This window comes from Euprymna scolopes, chromosome 11, assembly GCF_053919585.1.
Source record: "Euprymna scolopes isolate OS-2025 chromosome 11, ASM5391958v1, whole genome shotgun sequence".
Taxonomy (NCBI): domain Eukaryota; kingdom Metazoa; phylum Mollusca; class Cephalopoda; order Sepiida; family Sepiolidae; genus Euprymna; species Euprymna scolopes.
Genome location: NC_136492.1, coordinates 41,473,168 through 41,491,603, shown reverse-complemented (window position 1 = coordinate 41,491,603; position 18,436 = coordinate 41,473,168).

Genomic DNA, 18,436 nt, shown 5'->3' with positions numbered 1-18,436 from the left:
GTTCAGAACATTTAAAACCTTTTAATAATCATGTGTACTTCCTCGGAGGGACCATATATACATTTAGCGAATAGATGCAAAAAGTTTACAGTTTAAAGGGGATAGGCAAGTTATCTCTCGATAAATGGCCAATAAATAAAATAAATGAAACTCTATGAATCAAATATGTAAACAATATTTATAATCCATTCTGTGACCCTTCTCAGTCTTATGTTGTAAATGAACAACTTCTACTAAAAAACAAAAACACAAACAAAAAAAACAATACGTGCTTGCTTCAAATTTTATCGTAAAATTCTTTTTTAAAGAATGGGTTTGAAATCGGAAATTAAGCTATAATTTTTCCGATTACGATACCCCCAATAGTTCCAATTTTTCCCATTCCCGATTCCGATCGATCGTCCCAACACTAATATATATATCACAAATATATTTTGGTGTCTGAAGAGTAGCTATTTTTAGAATATTTATAAATAATATAATTTGTCTAAATGGCTATGAAACAATTGTAACACATAAGGAAATACACCATATGATGTTCTAATTTTATATTTTGTTGTCTTTATTTTTGCGAAAATCTCTCTCTCTCTCTCTTTCTCTCTCTCTCTCTCTATATATATATATATATATATATACTGGTTGGAAGATCTCGCACTGCCCTGGAATAAATGATGATAAACGAATGTTTCACACTTCCAATATTTTTTTTTTTTTACTTTTATTGGTATCGTAATCGGTGAAATCGCCCATCTTTCAATCATAGTGATTATGTTCAAAATACATTGTAGTCTACATTGCACTGTAGAGAACCTACCGTTGATTTTATAAAATATTTTTTTTGGAATTAAAATTTAAAAAGTAAGTATCATGGTTCAATTCTGCTCCACACAGAAATATTCATTTCGAACGCGCTCATCTCTTATCAAAGAATCTACTGTTGATTTTATATTTCGGGCTTTTCTGCTTGTGCGGTGCTAAACTTTCAAATGCTCTAAATATCAGATCCACGGGAGAAATCGTAAAGTAGATCTTTAATATCTATTCATATGGACACTTGGTCGCCGCTCCACACACACACACACACACACACACACACACACACACACACACACACACACACACACACACACATATATATATAATAAAAATCTTCATATTGAAAATTTAATTAAAAAAACAAAAAAACATTATAAACCTGTAATTTTAATTATTCGACAAGGATTACAAATAAAACAAGAAAAATCTTATTCCATGGAGTTTCGAAGAATGCAATTCTTCTCATCCGAGGGAAGAGTTTTGCAAAATAAACAAATTTTGCAGATTAATGCATCACAGGAAACAAATAATATGAAGTTTATCATATTTGCACCAAAAAGTTGAAAATGTATTAGTGGTGACTTATGTCTGCCTTCTCTTGGCTGCGGCTACTTCATTCTTACAATTATTTCTAGCGTCTATCTTCTAGCATCTATCTTTTGCCTATTTGTACTGGTATTATGTCGGATAGTTACTTTAGTAAGGAAAGAGATAGATAGATAGATAGATAGATAGAAAAATGAGTGTGTGTGTGTGTGTTTGTTTGTATGCGTGTTTGTGTGTGTGTGTGTGTGTGTGTGTGTGTGTGTGTGTGAGAGAGAGAGAGAGAGAGAGAGAGATGAGCCTTTTAATCAGGTTACTTCAAAAGTTGGTTTATTCGAAGACTCAGGAATGAACCAAGGAATTTATATCTTGAGAAATAAACACAAAGAAGGAAAGAGAAGGAGGGCCACTAAACTGGGAATTTACATGCGAGCATCAAGAACACGACCGTACGTTAAAGACAGCGCTGTCAACGAGCCAAATTTCGCTCGTCATATTACGTTCACTAATGTTTAGAAGAGCCGCCTTTTCCGCCACTCCCACATACACAGCATCTAAAGCTTCGAAATCGCGGCCGTCCCCACCGGATGCATTGGCCAATTCATTTTGCGTATCAATATAGAAAGATACGACGTTTGAGCTCTGCATATAAAGGGAATGTTAGAAATGATTTTCACCCTTGATTTACAATCTATTATCATTCGTCGCAAATGCATAGCGCAATATCGATCACCATAAATCGATCTGTATGAAGCAGCCTTTAACACGTGTCAATGACCTTTGACTTGGACCTTGAAGATGCCACCGGTAGGACTAATTGCTTTCGCGTACTAATTGAACTCTCATGCAGGTTAGTTGGTGCTAATTAACACTTGAGTTAATTTGAATTTATGAATGTTATTAATATTTCTTTAAAAATGACGTGTCTTTCTTCCGTTAATTGTTGCATAAAAAACAAAAGTGATATTCTTTCGAAATAATGCTTCTAGATTTTGGAGATGAGGATTGATAATTTGTAACATTTAAATTTTTCGGACTACTGTTCTCATCTTCAGTGCTATTCTCACAACATTTCGGCCGATGTAACCCCCGACCGCATTCAGGTTTGTCTGTTTGAACTTATGAGCCTGTGGCGTAATCGATAAAGTACAAAATAAAATTCAGTCTTAACAGATACTCTTCTAGAGATTAATGCAGACGATACTAAGATTAAAATTGCGAATTATTCACCCGATTTCGCTCGTTGATTTCGCTCGCTTCTTGGGTTTTGTACACAACTGGACAACTAGTAGATGGTCTACAACAGAAGAATAAAACCGGTTTTCATCAAACGTAAATGGAATTATGTCGTCTTTTCTAGGACGAAAATTTTATCGTTCCATTTTGTAAATTTTCTCAGTTTATCATTCACTTTTGTGCGTTATAAAAAAAGGCCAAGCGTCGCAAAGAAATTAGAACATTTCTCATTATCTACTTCTACACCTCCCCGCCACTTGATCCGAGCAGAACATCATCAACCGCTTAAACAAAGCAAGACACGCTCACATTTCGTCCAACAGTTACTCCTTTGTGATCTTGAAGGACTTTGTTGAGGATATAATCGATTGCGTAATTGAAAAGAGTGGAGGAGATAACACAGCCTTGTCGAACGCTTGAACTTATCTGAAATGTTTGTGACTTTTCACCGTATCCCGGTAAATGGACCCTCGTAGACCGATAGTAGCTTTCAACAACCCAGAAAAGTTTAGCTGGCATACCATCTGCTGTTTGAATGATATGCTTAAGTGGCAGTTTTAGTCATTTAGAACTGCCTTAAAACGTCACCGGTCACTCATTTTTTGACCAAATTTCAAACAATTATTACATTTTTTAGATCACCTTCTTCAGCCGTGAAAAAAAACTTTCATTTTTCGTGCAGTAAAACAAAAGTTTTGATGAATTTTCTGGTGTTCCAAATCACAGAAATATGTAAGGAGGTGAGCGACAAGAAATTCTAGTAACAATCATTATAAATTTATAACTTAAAATATTGCAGCATTCACATTTTTTTTTAATTCAATTTAACATTATATAATCAATTCTTAATGCTGAAAATATTTTAAGTTAAGAATTGATTATAATCTTTACTAGAATATCTTGTCCTTTTCTTTTCCAGTTTTAACAACTAGTCATTTACTTTTCCAGGTTTAAGCTTAATCATATTACATTTCATGCTTGCATTTTTCTATTGTAATATTCAAATATTTATTTATGATGTTTGGTTTCGTTATTTTTAGAGGAACATTGTTGTTTTTGTTTTAGAATTTGTAGAACATGATTGAGTTTTGCAAAGAGAAAAGAAAACGATAACATGTTAGGAGCATTTCTGGTCAGAAAGTCAGTATTTTCAGACAGCTTAATCTGGCAGCACCATTATAAATCATACTGTTAGGTATGTGTGTGTGTGTGTTTAAAAATATTTACATCATTCACTCTCTAAACTAATTAATTGATTAGTATGGATTTTCGAAGATACCTGTTAAACATAAGGGTTCGAACGAGCTCTACAATAAGTGTTATTTAGGTTTATGCAATAGAGACAAAAAAGTTAAAATTCAGATATCTCCGATTTGTCAATTTTAACAATATTTATTTATATATATTTTAAAATGTATATTGATTTTATATTAATAGTTCTTATATAATTTTAATGAATATACCCTAAGTTTCTTCAGCGTATAAGTGGCATAATATGAATGTAACTTTCCATTTGAAAATACAAATGTTTAAGATTTGTATTGAATTTTACTTATTCGACAAACGTTTCCTGAATTTCAATTTCATACATTCTTTATCAATTAAATATTTCTATGTATAGATTCATTACTAAACAAATGAAATATTGATTATAAATTTTAAAACACAGCTGCTAAGCGTAATGATGGGTAATGTAGATTATATCGAGTTTAATTTTATTTTTATGTAAAGGAAGCAAAAAACGAGGTAAAATCACTTTGTGAAAAATCAAATATTTTCAATTTTTGTGAAATTTTAACAATATTTATTAGACATTAATTAATAAATATTTACTTATGTTCAGCGTCTTTGGTGCTTTTTAAAAGAATTAAAAACACAAATATTTCAGATTTGCATTAAATTTGATCCAGAGTTATTAGACACTAATTAAGCAAAATTCAAATTCATTTTATATACCCCTCAGACTTAAGACGTTAGACATTTTCTAGAATCAAAATCATGTAATGGATTTCGATCAACATTTGATTATTAATATGGTTTAGTAGTATTATATTTTGATCCTCCTCTTCAGAAGGTGACATAACAGTGCACGAGTGAATTAATTTTTCTAGTCCTTGGACAGATATTCGTTAAGGACTTTTCTCAATGAATTGTTTCATTTGTATCGGCGAACTATTACAAACAAATAAAACAAAGAACAAGCCTCATCGCTCTCAACATGACAAATCATGCTGTTCCCATTTAAAGAATTGAATGAATCAATTCTTAAGATATTCCCATTTAATCTAAATGTTCACAACTACTTACTACCGACACGTACGCCTTAGGGCGCCATACTCACCAACATAGGACGTACATAATGAGAAAAACTAACTAATGTCATTTGGTCTCTACGCTAAAGCGAAACTCCTGCGATTGTATAGATAACAAATGGAGCAGTCACAGAGAGCCGTTCAAAAGGGAGGACACAATAACGTTGTTATAAAACACATATGCAGTTTGCTGGCTGGAGTAAAGGTTGGTTTGATTTGGTTTGCTCGTTTTGTTTTATGGCATATCAACTTTTTTCTTGTTATTTAATGCCGAATCCAGTTTGGGTTATTCACGTTGCATTCAGTTATTTTGTAGAAGATTTTTAGTCTTCAAACTCTTTGTATTTTCAATCACTCGTTTGTAGTGTTTGGTTTGGTTGTCTTGTAGTGGATTTTGTTCCGTTCCCTGCAGAACATGAATGACTTTTGTAATGGAAGCGGGAAAGGGTTATAATATTAATGTTTAGTACATTTTAAGTAAGGAAACCTGTCGAGAAGTGGGGAGAGGGAGAAAAATAGAAAAAGTAAAGGGAAAAAGGAAAAGGCTGTTGTTCTTGTTTTTGGTTTTACAGAATATAATCAAGTTTTGCAAAAAAGACTAGAAAAAAAAGATTAATATTAGATGCATTTTAATCTCAGAAAGCCAATATCTTCAGACAGCCTGATCTGGTAGCACCAGCCAAGTAAAGGAAAGCGCGAACTATTATGAACTTACTGTGTCACACACTTACTAACACACTGACAAAACAAATGACTGAGATGCATACACTTCTTAAGCAAAGTAATTCCTCTAAACTCCACTCGCCGCAATGTTTCACTTTTACTTGTGCTGCTGTCATTATTCAAAGATGGCATGAATTCCGTGGAACTATCCGACATAATACCAGTACAAATAGGCACAAGATAGACGCTAGAAGATAGACGCTAGAAATAATTGTAAGAATGAAGTAGCCGCAGCCAAGAGAAGGCAGACATAAATCACCAGAAAATGTATTGAATCACAGATTTTAGGAACTAGCAATTTATGGAAAATTTATAACAGTGTAGTAAATAATGTGCAATAAAAAATTCACCCACTATCGAACAACCTCGACAGTGATTGTATGGCAACTGATAAGGTAAACCTGCTTGTCCGACAGTTTGTATCCAACTCCAATTTAGACCCAACACCCCCAACTTTTCGTTTGCGGATAAAAGCCACACTTGATGACTTAAAAATCACCTTTCCCATATTCATGTCATAAAACCCTAGACACCTCGAGGGTGTGTGGGCCTAAGTTTATCTCTGCTACACCATTAACAACTGCACCACTATGATTGCCCCAATTCTCTCCAAATTCTTTTTATCGAGTCATACTTTCCTGACTGCTAGAAAATTGCTTCCGTGGTACCAGTTTTCAATAATTCTGGCGAAAGAACTGACACACTTGATTATCGTCCCATTACCACCCTCCCCTCTTTTTGCCAAAATCTTTGAGTCTACCATCTCATAGATACTAAAGTTCTTTCCGACCAACAGTATGGATCTAGGCAAACTCGCTCTACTGCAGATATTTCAGCTGTAATATCCGAACGTATATACCAAATACTGGTATAGGATATATCTAAAGCCTTTGACAGAATTTGGCACGATGGTCTTCTCATGAAAATTCAATCATACGGTATTCCTGGGCGAATACTTTACATAGTCAAATCCTTATATAAGAGAAATACCCAGATTGTCCTTAAGGTCGTAACAAACAACATGATATAAATGCGGGCATGCCACAAGAGTCGATCCGTGGAACTTTATTATTTATGATATGGACAAATGACCTGCCTGATAAAATGTATCCGAAATTCGTATATTTGCTGATGACACCACGCTCTATAACAGAATTTAGGGGAAAACGAATGAACACGCATCAAAGAAAATAGTTAAAACCTTAGAGGAAGACCCCCAGTGAAATTTGCCAGAAATGATAACATTCAATGTTTCCAAGACTAAGCTTCTTTCTATAATTATTACTAGATACCTCCTCAACTACCGACTGTCATGGCTAATAATACACTGCCTGAAAGTATTTCGTTCAAGCTCTTTCGCTTAACATTCACAAGCTGCATGAATTTGAACAAATATATTGAAGTGATTACCAAGGCTCTTGTGAAGACGGTGGATTTTTTCTACAGTGCTAGAGGTTTACTCACACCTGAGAGTATCATGTATGATGTGACCGTCTAGACGAGCGATATTGCTCCCCATTGGGGAGATTAAAAGCCCCTAAAACCCTAAAAAATATGCTGAGATTGAATCCCGGACAGCGGTGGGTAACCTATCAAATGGGATGAATTTATTGTACTTTGTAAAATCAGACAAATATTTTATTGTTTAAAAATGACAGGAAATGTCATTTTAAGGTGGAAATCATACATTCTTTTGGCCTGAGGATTACCTGCTCAGACGTTCTGCTTTTCTGAGCGACTTTTAGGGCGTGTGAGTGGAAATTGGATTTTGGTCTTAGATTCGCAGGATATAGACGACCTGTTGAGATGTACACACGCAAAAGAGTTGGGAATTCTCCGTTTGACCTGTTGGATTCTGGTTAGTCTGGCGGATTGCCCCGACCAACCCTGTTACCTTAGTATTTAAGCAAATGCATAGGCCAATTTTAGCAGATTGAAGCCAAATCTCGAGAAAAACACACGCTCCAAGAACACCTCAAACCCCCTCCATCTATCCTGACCGCCATCGTAGAGAACGAAGAATAAGATTTTGGAGAATCTTGATGTTTTTGGTGTAATCGAACTGAACAATGTACATATGTAAAAACTTGTAATTTTCGTGAAGTTAACTTTTTTGCAGTTTGAACCCCCGGGTCTGTTTACTTTTCTGGCGTGCATGCGAAGCTAATTGATTTTCAGCAGAATCGACACGAAACCTGATCGCTGAGAATTTATGTGAAGTCCTCTCGGAGGAAGATATACAATCAACGGCCAGACCAGTTCAGCGGGGTAAAAAATTTAACTGTCTGAACGAACTCATACAAATAACTTTTACTTCGTTTGAAGTTCTCAGAATTTAACCCCCCTCTTCCTGGCGCTAAAACTTGATTTCTATATGAGATACATGAATATTCGAGTAGTTCATTAAAGTTCAGTTTTATCGTTCAAACACTGAATTAGTAAAGAAGTTGAGAACATAATTTTCCTCTCCAAAATTGACTATTTTAATATGTTGTAGTATATCTTTCTTGTAATCTCTTGGTCTGATGTGATTCCAGGATAAGAGTTTATCTTGTGTGGTAGAGTGTCGTTACTTTAGGTAACATCACATACAGAAGGTTCACAATTCCTCATCAAAGCCGCAAATGCTATGTGATTTTGAATATTAGTCAGGGTTTACTTGTAACAAAAACTATCCTCATATCAGCTTGTCAGAAACAGTCGAGGATAGTGTCTAGTAGACATTCAAGTTCTCTCATGGAATCATGTAAATATATACATATGCATATTCTACTTGTACCTTGTATTTACGTATTTCTTTTTATTGCTTGTTAAACGAAAGGTCGTTGTTTATCTTACGCATATTAGGGCGCATGCCACAAAAATATGTAATGATTAATTAATGTTTCTGTTTTATTGCATATGGACACATGAACGTTTATTTGATGTCAGAACATAATCTCTATTATAAGCAATTCTTTATAGCTTTGCTCTGTTTTACTGTATATGAAACGGTTTTAAATTCTTCACGTGTATACACTCATTGTACGCACATTTATATGCGTTTATAAAATAGAACAACGGAAACGGCGGTGGTATATGTATATAACGTTAATGTAAAATAAATTATCTGTTTATTTTATGTGTGAGCAGCAGCAGCAGCGCTAATCACTCTCAGCAGAGACTTCGTATGTATTTTCATTTTTTTTTTTCAATTTTCTCGTTTTTTTTTCTAGATGGAAATGGGACATTTTACTGGATGTCAATCGTTTATATCTCTCTTGCACTTGGTTCACCGAGTATATATGTCAGGTAGTATTTGAAATTGTTTTCATGAAAGTCCGGTTACTCCTATAATTGATGGAATGATGGAACTTTTCCTAAGATTTCAGATGTACAGTGGCACCAAAAAGAAAGTCTGCACTTGTCATTTTTTTTAAAATCCGCAAAGTAATGCCAAATTGAATATAACTGTTTAAACAACCAATACCTCATTTGATTCGCCTTTTATACTGATTCGCCTTTTATACCTCTATAATTTTACCTGTTCATATTTGACTTTTAATTGAAGTATCCTAGTGTTCACGTCAATTAAAAAAAAAAAAACTTCAAATCGAGACAGCAAAAAAAACCTCGCAGCAACAAATCAGCTTAAAATATCCACCTTTTAGACAACAAACATCTCTAATCGTAATTGTTGTTGTTTCAGGTTATACAACGTAACATTTAGACCAAATGTCTCGACTTTCTCTTAGTGATTGTCAAAAACTCATTAATCCCCACTTTTCTGATTTATCCAATCGAGAAATCGACTGCAGATTGAAATGTGACGAGAAAACGATGCGAATGACTGTGCAAAAGCACGAAACACCGACAGTGTTCGTGATGCCCCTGAATCTGGTCGCCCTAGAGTTATTTCTTAAAAGGGAAGACAATGCTATCAAGATCCGCAGCTACAGAAACAGATTTGAAACGGCTCCCCAAATCCAACAACAGTGTATCTTGTTAAAAAGTGTTCTCTTTCTACAGTTAAGAACAAATTGAAGGAATTTAATTTGCGAGGCTGTGTTGGCAGACGCAAGTCAATGAGAATAAATAAATGAGAACAATAAAGAACAGAACGTGCTGAACTTCGTGAGATGCAATGAAGATTATAACTTTTCATATTGATCGAATGTGATTTTCAGCGATGACACAGTAGGCTGTCACTGACGGCAGTTAAGGAAGGATTTAATCATAGGTGCACAGTTGTGGTGTGTGGCGTTATTAGTGCCATTGGTCCAGGGCCTATAGTTCGCTTGCAAGGTCGAATTAATTCGACCAAGTACATTAATTTGTTGACTCAGCATTTCTACTCTACTTTGACCGGGATTTGGATGATAATCCCATTTTCATGCAGGACAATGTTCACATTCACACAGCTGGCAATGTCAAGAGGTTCCTTGAAGAGCATGATATTTCGTGTTTGGATTGGTTTAAACAATTTCCAGACCAAAATCCAATCGAAAGCGCAAGGCATTACATCATGCAACAGCTACGCAATGATAAAATTTCAAATCTGTAAGAACTTTGGACAAAACTAAAGAGAAGTGGGATGCCTTGCAGACTGTCAAATTGCAGAAGGGCTATGCTACTAAATATTAACTGATTCAGTGTTCCTGTTGTATTTGTGCTGCATTAATAATCTAAAGTATCATTTAAACAACAATTTTCCATTGTGCGGAGTTTTTTTTTTTGCCTTCTCGATTTGAAGTTGATTTTTTAGAGACGGAATAGAAAAGGAAAAAAAGGCGAATCAAATAAGGTATAGTTTGTTTAAGCAGTTACATTAAGTTTAACTTAAATTTGCGGTTTTTGAAAAAATAACAAGTGCGGACTTTCTTTTTGGCGCCACTGTATGTATATACATATGTATATACATATGGGCCGGCTCTGCGTTTCGCTTCGACGTGACTTGTTTTCTTTGTTCCAGTAATTGAATTCGTATGAACAACACGTGTTTTCATCTTCGTTCCTTCACTTGATTTAAATAGGGTATTTTTCTTCTGCTCCAGTTATATTTTATATGAATAATTTTATAGCTTCTGGTACATGCGACGTTTTTGGTATTTTAACAAATGGTTTCATGTTTATTTCTTGCAAAACACGACATCTATTAATTGATTAATTAGTTTGGGATGTTTTTATTACAGAATATAAACTCTTTGTTTTTTTTATGACAAATTCACAATACATCTGTTAAACTTAGCTTGGGACGATGTGATAGTTTGCCTATAATTAGGGGAATTGAAAGGTTTAATACTAACGAATATCCAAGGCACTGGCAGAAACTCTAGAAAACGACCTTACAGTCAGACGAGAAATGGAATCGTAAGTTGGTGGTAACATTTGATGCTACTAAGACTAAGCTTCTTTTCTTTAACAACTACAAAAAACTTTCCATCCACCAATTTTCATGACAAATTACCCTGATTATCTGAAAGCCTATTCCTCATATTCTTCGGCTTAACATTCACAAACGATATGAATTCGACAAATATATTGAAGACATTGCCAAGGCTGATGCAAAAAAGATGTGCTCCCGTGCTAAAAAGTTAATAACACCAGAGGAAAACCTATATTTTTACAAAGCCACAATTCGCACACGCATGAAGTATTGTTGCTGCATCTACCATTAGTCGCTCGCCTTTAGACATGATCCAAAAACGGTACTCGAATCTAATCGGCTCCACATTGTCAGCCAAGCTCCAATCTCTGATCCATCGTCGCAGTGTTGCATCCCTGTGCCTGTTTTACAAGTACTTTAATGGAATGTGCTCTGATGAACTAATGGGACTTGTGCTCCCTCAACGTACATACTCCCGACTAACTGGACAAGTAGCAAAATTCCACCCCTTTACTGTTGAGATTACAAGATGCTGGAAAGCCTAGTTTCTTCCGTTCGAATTGCTAGACTTTGGAATTTCCTCTCTGTTTCCTGAATTTACTAATTTGCAGAAGTTTAAATGTAATGTGAACAAATAACTTGCTGCTAAACTCCGCACAGTCCCCTATTAGACACGATGTCAAATACTAGCCGCTTCCATTTCAAGTAGCAATATGCTTTGTTTGGGATGAAAAAGAGTTTAACAATTAGTGGAATACATGCGACTAAATTTGAATACGATTTATGGGTTTAGAAGTCTGTATTGTTAATCCGCCCATCCATTTCCCATGGTTTATTTATAATTAGGATTTATAACGATTACCGTAAAGCTTGCTTTATCATATATGGTAAATAGAATGCTTTTTCTCTGAAAAATAATTATTTCTACGTTTTAGTACATTTCAAAAAGTTATTTTAGAAGGATTGAGAAAGAGAGATAGAGATAGATAGATGGATAGAGATAGAGTGATACATTAATAGATAGATAGATAGATAGATAGATAGAAAGAGAGAGAGAGAGAGAGAGAGAGAGAGAGAGAGAGAGAGAGAAGAGGTGGCAGATTCATCCTATAAAAAGATTTTCGTTGCTATCCGGGTGTTATCGACTACTCAGAAACCAATTTTTGTCCGACCAAAACATTCGAGATTATGATCACACATTTGCGGTTAGGTAAAAAAAAAAACAAAAAAAACAAAAAACAACAGCAACAACTACAAAAAAACTATCTAAACAGGCCATGCTTTCCTAAAAATAAGAAAAAAAGTTGCTATGACAACACAGAGGGCGCGAGGGAGACGCAACCCGTCGAGAGAAATGGCGTTCTCATCTAAAAAGATGACCCACCCTTTCAATAAACGAAATCGGCATAAATTGAAGTTGATTACTTTGAGCATGATGAGTGGTCGTGGGAACTGGTAAGAGTTCTCTTTCCTTGATGAAGAGAAAAAGGTTAAGAAAAGGCCATGTTTGCCTTGAGAAGGATTAACAATATTATCACGAATAATTGGTTATTTGAGTAAAAAAACAGAAAACGAAATAGAAGTTTGCTGTAAATAAAAATTCATTTTTTTAGAAGGATCATCAAATATATTTACTTTGATAAGTCAACATTTTTCTATCAGTGACTTGATCGTAATAATCGGAAAGGGAATTTATTAACTCTGGGTTGGAGGTTAAAAAACAAAACAAAAAACCTGAAAAGTCTAGCTAACCGGTTTCGAACCTCGCTCAACAGAGCTAAATCGAGGTTAGGCTTACGATTAAAAGACATATTCTGATATGATGGAGATTATAGCGACGAAAAGAAAAAAAAACAGAATAAAATATAAACCACATAAAGTAAGAGAGAATGTTTCCTTTACTCTCAAAGAGGAAGCCGTAGAGACTTAAGGTTATTTTTTTCTAGAATATTCTGATGATAGGATGAGTGTCGACTTACTGATAATGGAAAAATAAGTCGACACCAAAATTAGAGACACAGGTTTTGAAAATATACGCTTTTGCGAATATTTTCTACTCTTTGTTTACACCAATCAAATTAAAATTACAAGATCTATGCTTGTTAAGACATAACCGAGCATCTATTATCTAAATCTCACCTGTCTGCTTAAATGTATGTATGTTTGTATGTTTCAACAGAGGCAACGGATTTTCACGAGATCAGTATCGTTTTGAAGCTCGACCCTTCGAACGACATATATCGAAAAATTGGCTAAAAGCATTAATTCCTTCACTCCTAACTGGGCATTTTTCTACAAGGATGGGTCGCTTTTTCGCCAATATTTTCGAAAGTCATCCCCTCTTTTCGATTGGCAAGCCTTAATTTAAACCTACGCCACTTTCGTCGCGTTTTTTTTTTCACATTCTTTTCCTCCTTTGCGGGACAGGTTACAGCCTGCCTGACTACTGCCACTTTTTTTTTTTGCTCAATACACACCTCCAAACGCCCGGGCAACGCTGGGCACCCAAGCTAGTATGTAAATAAAATACGATGACTATCTATTAGATAAGAGCCGTAGTGATTTTTCTTTGCTTCTTTTTGAATTTTCCGTATTACATCGTTATGCATTTTCGTTTTGAAACTTTCTGTTTATTTCTGACGAGAACGATGTTGACATACAAATATTGATTGCTCCCCGTAAAAGAAAACAGATTTGTAAAATGTAACGAGATATTTATTTTGAAAAAACAAAATGATTAGTAAGATGATTACAACCTGAACTTTGAAATATAGCAAAATTGTTATATATATATATATATATATATATATATATATATATATATATATATATATATATATATATATATAAATTATCATATTACGACTTCTGGTCGTTGAATACTCTCTCCGACTGTTTACTGTGAACGCTCACCGACATGATATTCATAGGTACATAGTTTTATTACATCCATGCGTTAAGACAGTGGAAGCGTACTGGGCCCATAACCTCTAGAAGTGTAAGCCATGTTTAGTTTCAGAACAATTTCCGATGGTTCGTTGTTCTACACAAGTCCTGGAGGTGACTGGTTCGTAGTAGACAGTTCTCGGGTTGGAATCCACAGAGCGAAAGATTCTTCCCGTGTTGACACGAAGAAAACAGATGTGAAATTGCTACAGAAAGGTTTAATATTTATGGAGCAATTCTGGTTTCTGATTGGTTGGTAGCAGAACGTGAATTAATTCGATTTGTCAGTTCCGAGCAGCATCATTTATAAATAGAATCTCCCGACTGTACGGGATCAAATCCCATTATACTGCTGTATGATGGGATGTGTCTCCTAGCGGCTTCGGTTGCAGGAAGACACGATGATAGTACACGTCAAGGATCCGTTCTTGACATTCAGCCCGACAGGTGAGGAGCTGGGAATCGGCCCCGCAACTGTCGGACGGAGGTACACCACCTAGGTCCATTCTCTCAAGTCTTGCCACCCGGCTTTCGGATGGGGTAAGTTTATTGCTTGTCGCCTTAGGCGCCCCGACCGGGGAATGCCGACGGGGCTACTCAGGCAATTTTTTCAATTGCAGGAGTGCCCCTCCTTTAGGGGAGCCTGATTTAGATCCCCACTTTCCTGGCCTTGTGCCAAATATTGCTGATGTGGCAGCAATTTAAATAACTACCCCATTATAGTGCAAAAATATTCTAACAGTTTGTGTTGGTCTGAAGGAAAGAGGCTAGCCTACGAAGTCAAGGGTGTCTTTTTAACTGGGTTAGAATCTCCAGACCAGCAGTAATTATCACTTTCTACAAGCATGAAAGACTAGTGTTTGTAGGTATGAAAATAATAATTTATCTAAAATATTATAGTTATAAAACCCCTTGAAGAGCAACATTCTACTTTCGGTCGTTTAATATTTCTGACTTTTTACTGTGAACGTCCGCCAATATAGCATTTATAGGTACTTAATTTCCTTCCATTCAATTGCAGGTGGGCTGAAAGAAAATGCTAGTTTACGAAGTCAAGAGTTGCTGTGTGACCGGGTTCAAATCCCCCAACCATAATTATCTACACATTAATGATCACGTAAGCATGAAACACTAGTGTCTGAAGCCTTAAAAATAATTGTTAATATTTGTTTTAAAATGCTGTATATGTACACACACACACACACACACACACACATATATATATATATATGCGTGTGCGTATGTTTGTGTGTGTGTGTGTGACATTATACACATTTTAATGGTGTTGTAAACTTTATCGCAAGAAGCAAAAGAACAAAAAAATTGACTCACTTTTTTTTTGTCAAAGCCTTTATATTTGGTATTTCCAACAATGCACGTTTTTTTAAATATTGAAACAGAACATTTCTCCTTTTCCAGCCACGTGTGACTTTTCGTCACTACTCGAATGCCACCCATTCGTCTAAAGCACGTCTCGAATTCCACTTTTTCGAACACTTGTGGGCTGAACACATCTTTTTCCGCTCTCTCGTGTGGCGAAAACGCTTCGAATCCTCTGTCTCAAATACATCTCGCATGTGTGCTTCTCGGAATACCGGCCACGCTCCGAACACTCCTCTTCGAACACGTGTGTCTGTTTTATCTCTACTGTGATGTCACATCGCACACTTGCTCGGTCATTTGCCTAAGGCTACTAATACCAACCCTGCGTCAGCGGCTCTGTTGCGCGCGCACACACACTACTGTTTATAAGCATTGTTGATATGGAATATAAAATTAAAAATTCAACGGCTTTTTCAATAAACAAACGGATTTGCTTATTAAAATTAAATTCCATATCAACAATGCTTAATAACAGTAGACTTTTATTACTTCACAAACACAGGCTCGACCGACGTTTTCCACTATATCGGACTGTTGAACATTACACTTCGCCAACATTTGAAAGAAACCTTATATATATATATATATATATATATATATATATATATATATATATATTAGTGATGTGACGATTCCAATAGTTTCCTGATTCTGATACAATTACCAATTAGAATTCCGCTGTGCTAAATAGAGAAGTAATCAACCAGCTCAGCAAAAATAACCTTTTTAGTGACACTTAATATGGTTTCCGTTCTGCTAGATCTACACCAGACATGTTTACAGTTATATTTCATAGGATTAGCGAATCTCTCGACGGAGCTTCCTTTCTAGAGTAATTTCTCTTGACATATCAACGGCAAGATCTCCAGCTATAGTATAGCTGGAAATGTCTTCTCAATTATTAAATCATTTCTCTCTGATAGGTTCATAAGAGTAGTGGTTGCTGGGCAGAAATCAGAAGCTCTCAGTATTAATGCTGGAGTTACTCAGGGATCCATCCTGGCCCAACTCTCTTCCTGATCTACATCAATGATCTTCGAAACCTTAACCTTACATCATTGGTAGACATTTATGCTGACGACACTACCAGCTATGGTAGCAAATCAAAGACCGTAAACGACCAAATTCTCTCTGACTCTCTCTCTCTCTCTCTTCTGATCTTGAACACGTGGTACAATAGGGAAAAAGTGTCTGGTTACTTTTAATGCATCTAAAATCAAGCTTCTATCTTTACATCATCAACGCTTGATAGTGGTTTTGGCTAGACGAGCGTTTTTCGTGAAAGTTGCCACCTGTCATCAATTGAAATGAATCGCTCTCGTCTTGGGGAGGCTTCATGTTTTGACACGCTTCTGGGCTTGGCCTTTACTCCCGATCTGAAATGGAACATGTATACAAAATCCATTGCCAGGGTCGCTGGAAAAATGGTGGGATTCTTCTACCGCTCCAGTAGATATCTCACTCCTGATGCAATTCTCTACCTGTATAAAAGCCAGGTACGGCCAATGATGGAGTACTGTTGTCACATCTGGACAGGAGCTGCTAGAAGCAGCTTATCCTGTCTTGACAGAGTCCAAAGTAGACTTTGTAGCTTAGTGGGGGATGCCTTTTTCTCTTCCCTGCAACCTCTTTCCCACAGAAGAGACGTTGCGAGCCTATCTCTGCTTTATCGTTATTTTTATGGCAAGTGCTCATCTGACCTTCAATCTATGATCCCCTTCGCCAAACTTTTACGAAAAACACTCGTCTAGCCAAAACCACTATCAACAATTTCCCACACTCTTTATCTGTGCCTAAACCTAAATGTAGATTCCATGAACAAAGCTTCTTTCTTAGAATTGCACGCCTGTGGAATTCTCTTCCGATTGCCTGCTTTCCAGCAGACTACAATCTGATTGTCTTCAAGTCTAATGTAAACAAGTTCTTGAACCGTTCCCATAAGTAATCCAATTTACAAAATTCCCACTATGCTATAAAAACAATGACTAATGTGTACCCATTAACCCTTGTCCTCGAGTGGCCTCCGGGCCTTACAAGTGGCAATTCCTGTGTAAAAAAAGAAAAATCTTTAAATATTAAACAATAAAGTTGTTATATTTTCCCGATTACCGTAAAAGCACATGATGTATGAACATATATATTTTTAAAACGTAAAACACACATCGATTTTAGTTTTACTGGTAAGTTGAAATCAATAAATATTTGTTATTTTATCATTATTACCATCGGTGGAAGATTTTTTAAAACAAACTCAAACAAAAAAGATAAAGGAATCGTTTTTGGCATTGGAAAATAGGCACAAAATTTTCTGATTCCGATACCGATTCCGATACTACCAATATATATATATATATATATATATATATATATATATATATATATATATATATATATATATATATATACAGGATGTCCGTAAAGTTACTATACAGTCTTACAAGTTACTATACAGACACCCTGTAATATATTAACAGTACAATAAGATATTGTATTAAAATATTTATTTGTAACAAAAGAAATAAAAAGAAATAACACCTTTGTTTATAAAAATCTCAGAAAATACACGTTTTACATCCGAAAATACTGTAACAATTAAGGCAAACAATTTCTATGACAAATATTCAAATTGGAGGCCTTCAGCTCCAATACATTCTCGACAACGTGACACCACACTCTGACAAACTTTGGTGCACAAGTCACGATCAAGGTTGACAAATGCATCAATAACATATTGTCGAAGATCTTCAACACTTCTTGGCTTTCTCGAATACACAGAGTCTTTGATGACTCCCCAGACAAAGAAGTCCATTGGCGTTAAGTCTGGAGATCGTGGAGGAAATTCAATGGGCCCTCGCCTGCCGATCCATTTATCAGGAAATGTCTCATCCAGTAAATTTCGGACAGCTGTAGCATAATGGGGTGGGGCTCCATCTTGTTGAAAGTACAAGTTATTGAAATCTGGTCGTTGTCTCAATGCCGGTACGATGAAATTTCTCAGTTTGTCCAGGTACCTTTCTCCTGTAACAGTTCCGTCGAAGAACTGTGGACCCACAATTCCATCAGACGATATTCCTGCCCAGACAGTTATTCCAGGCTGGTTCAATTGGGACGT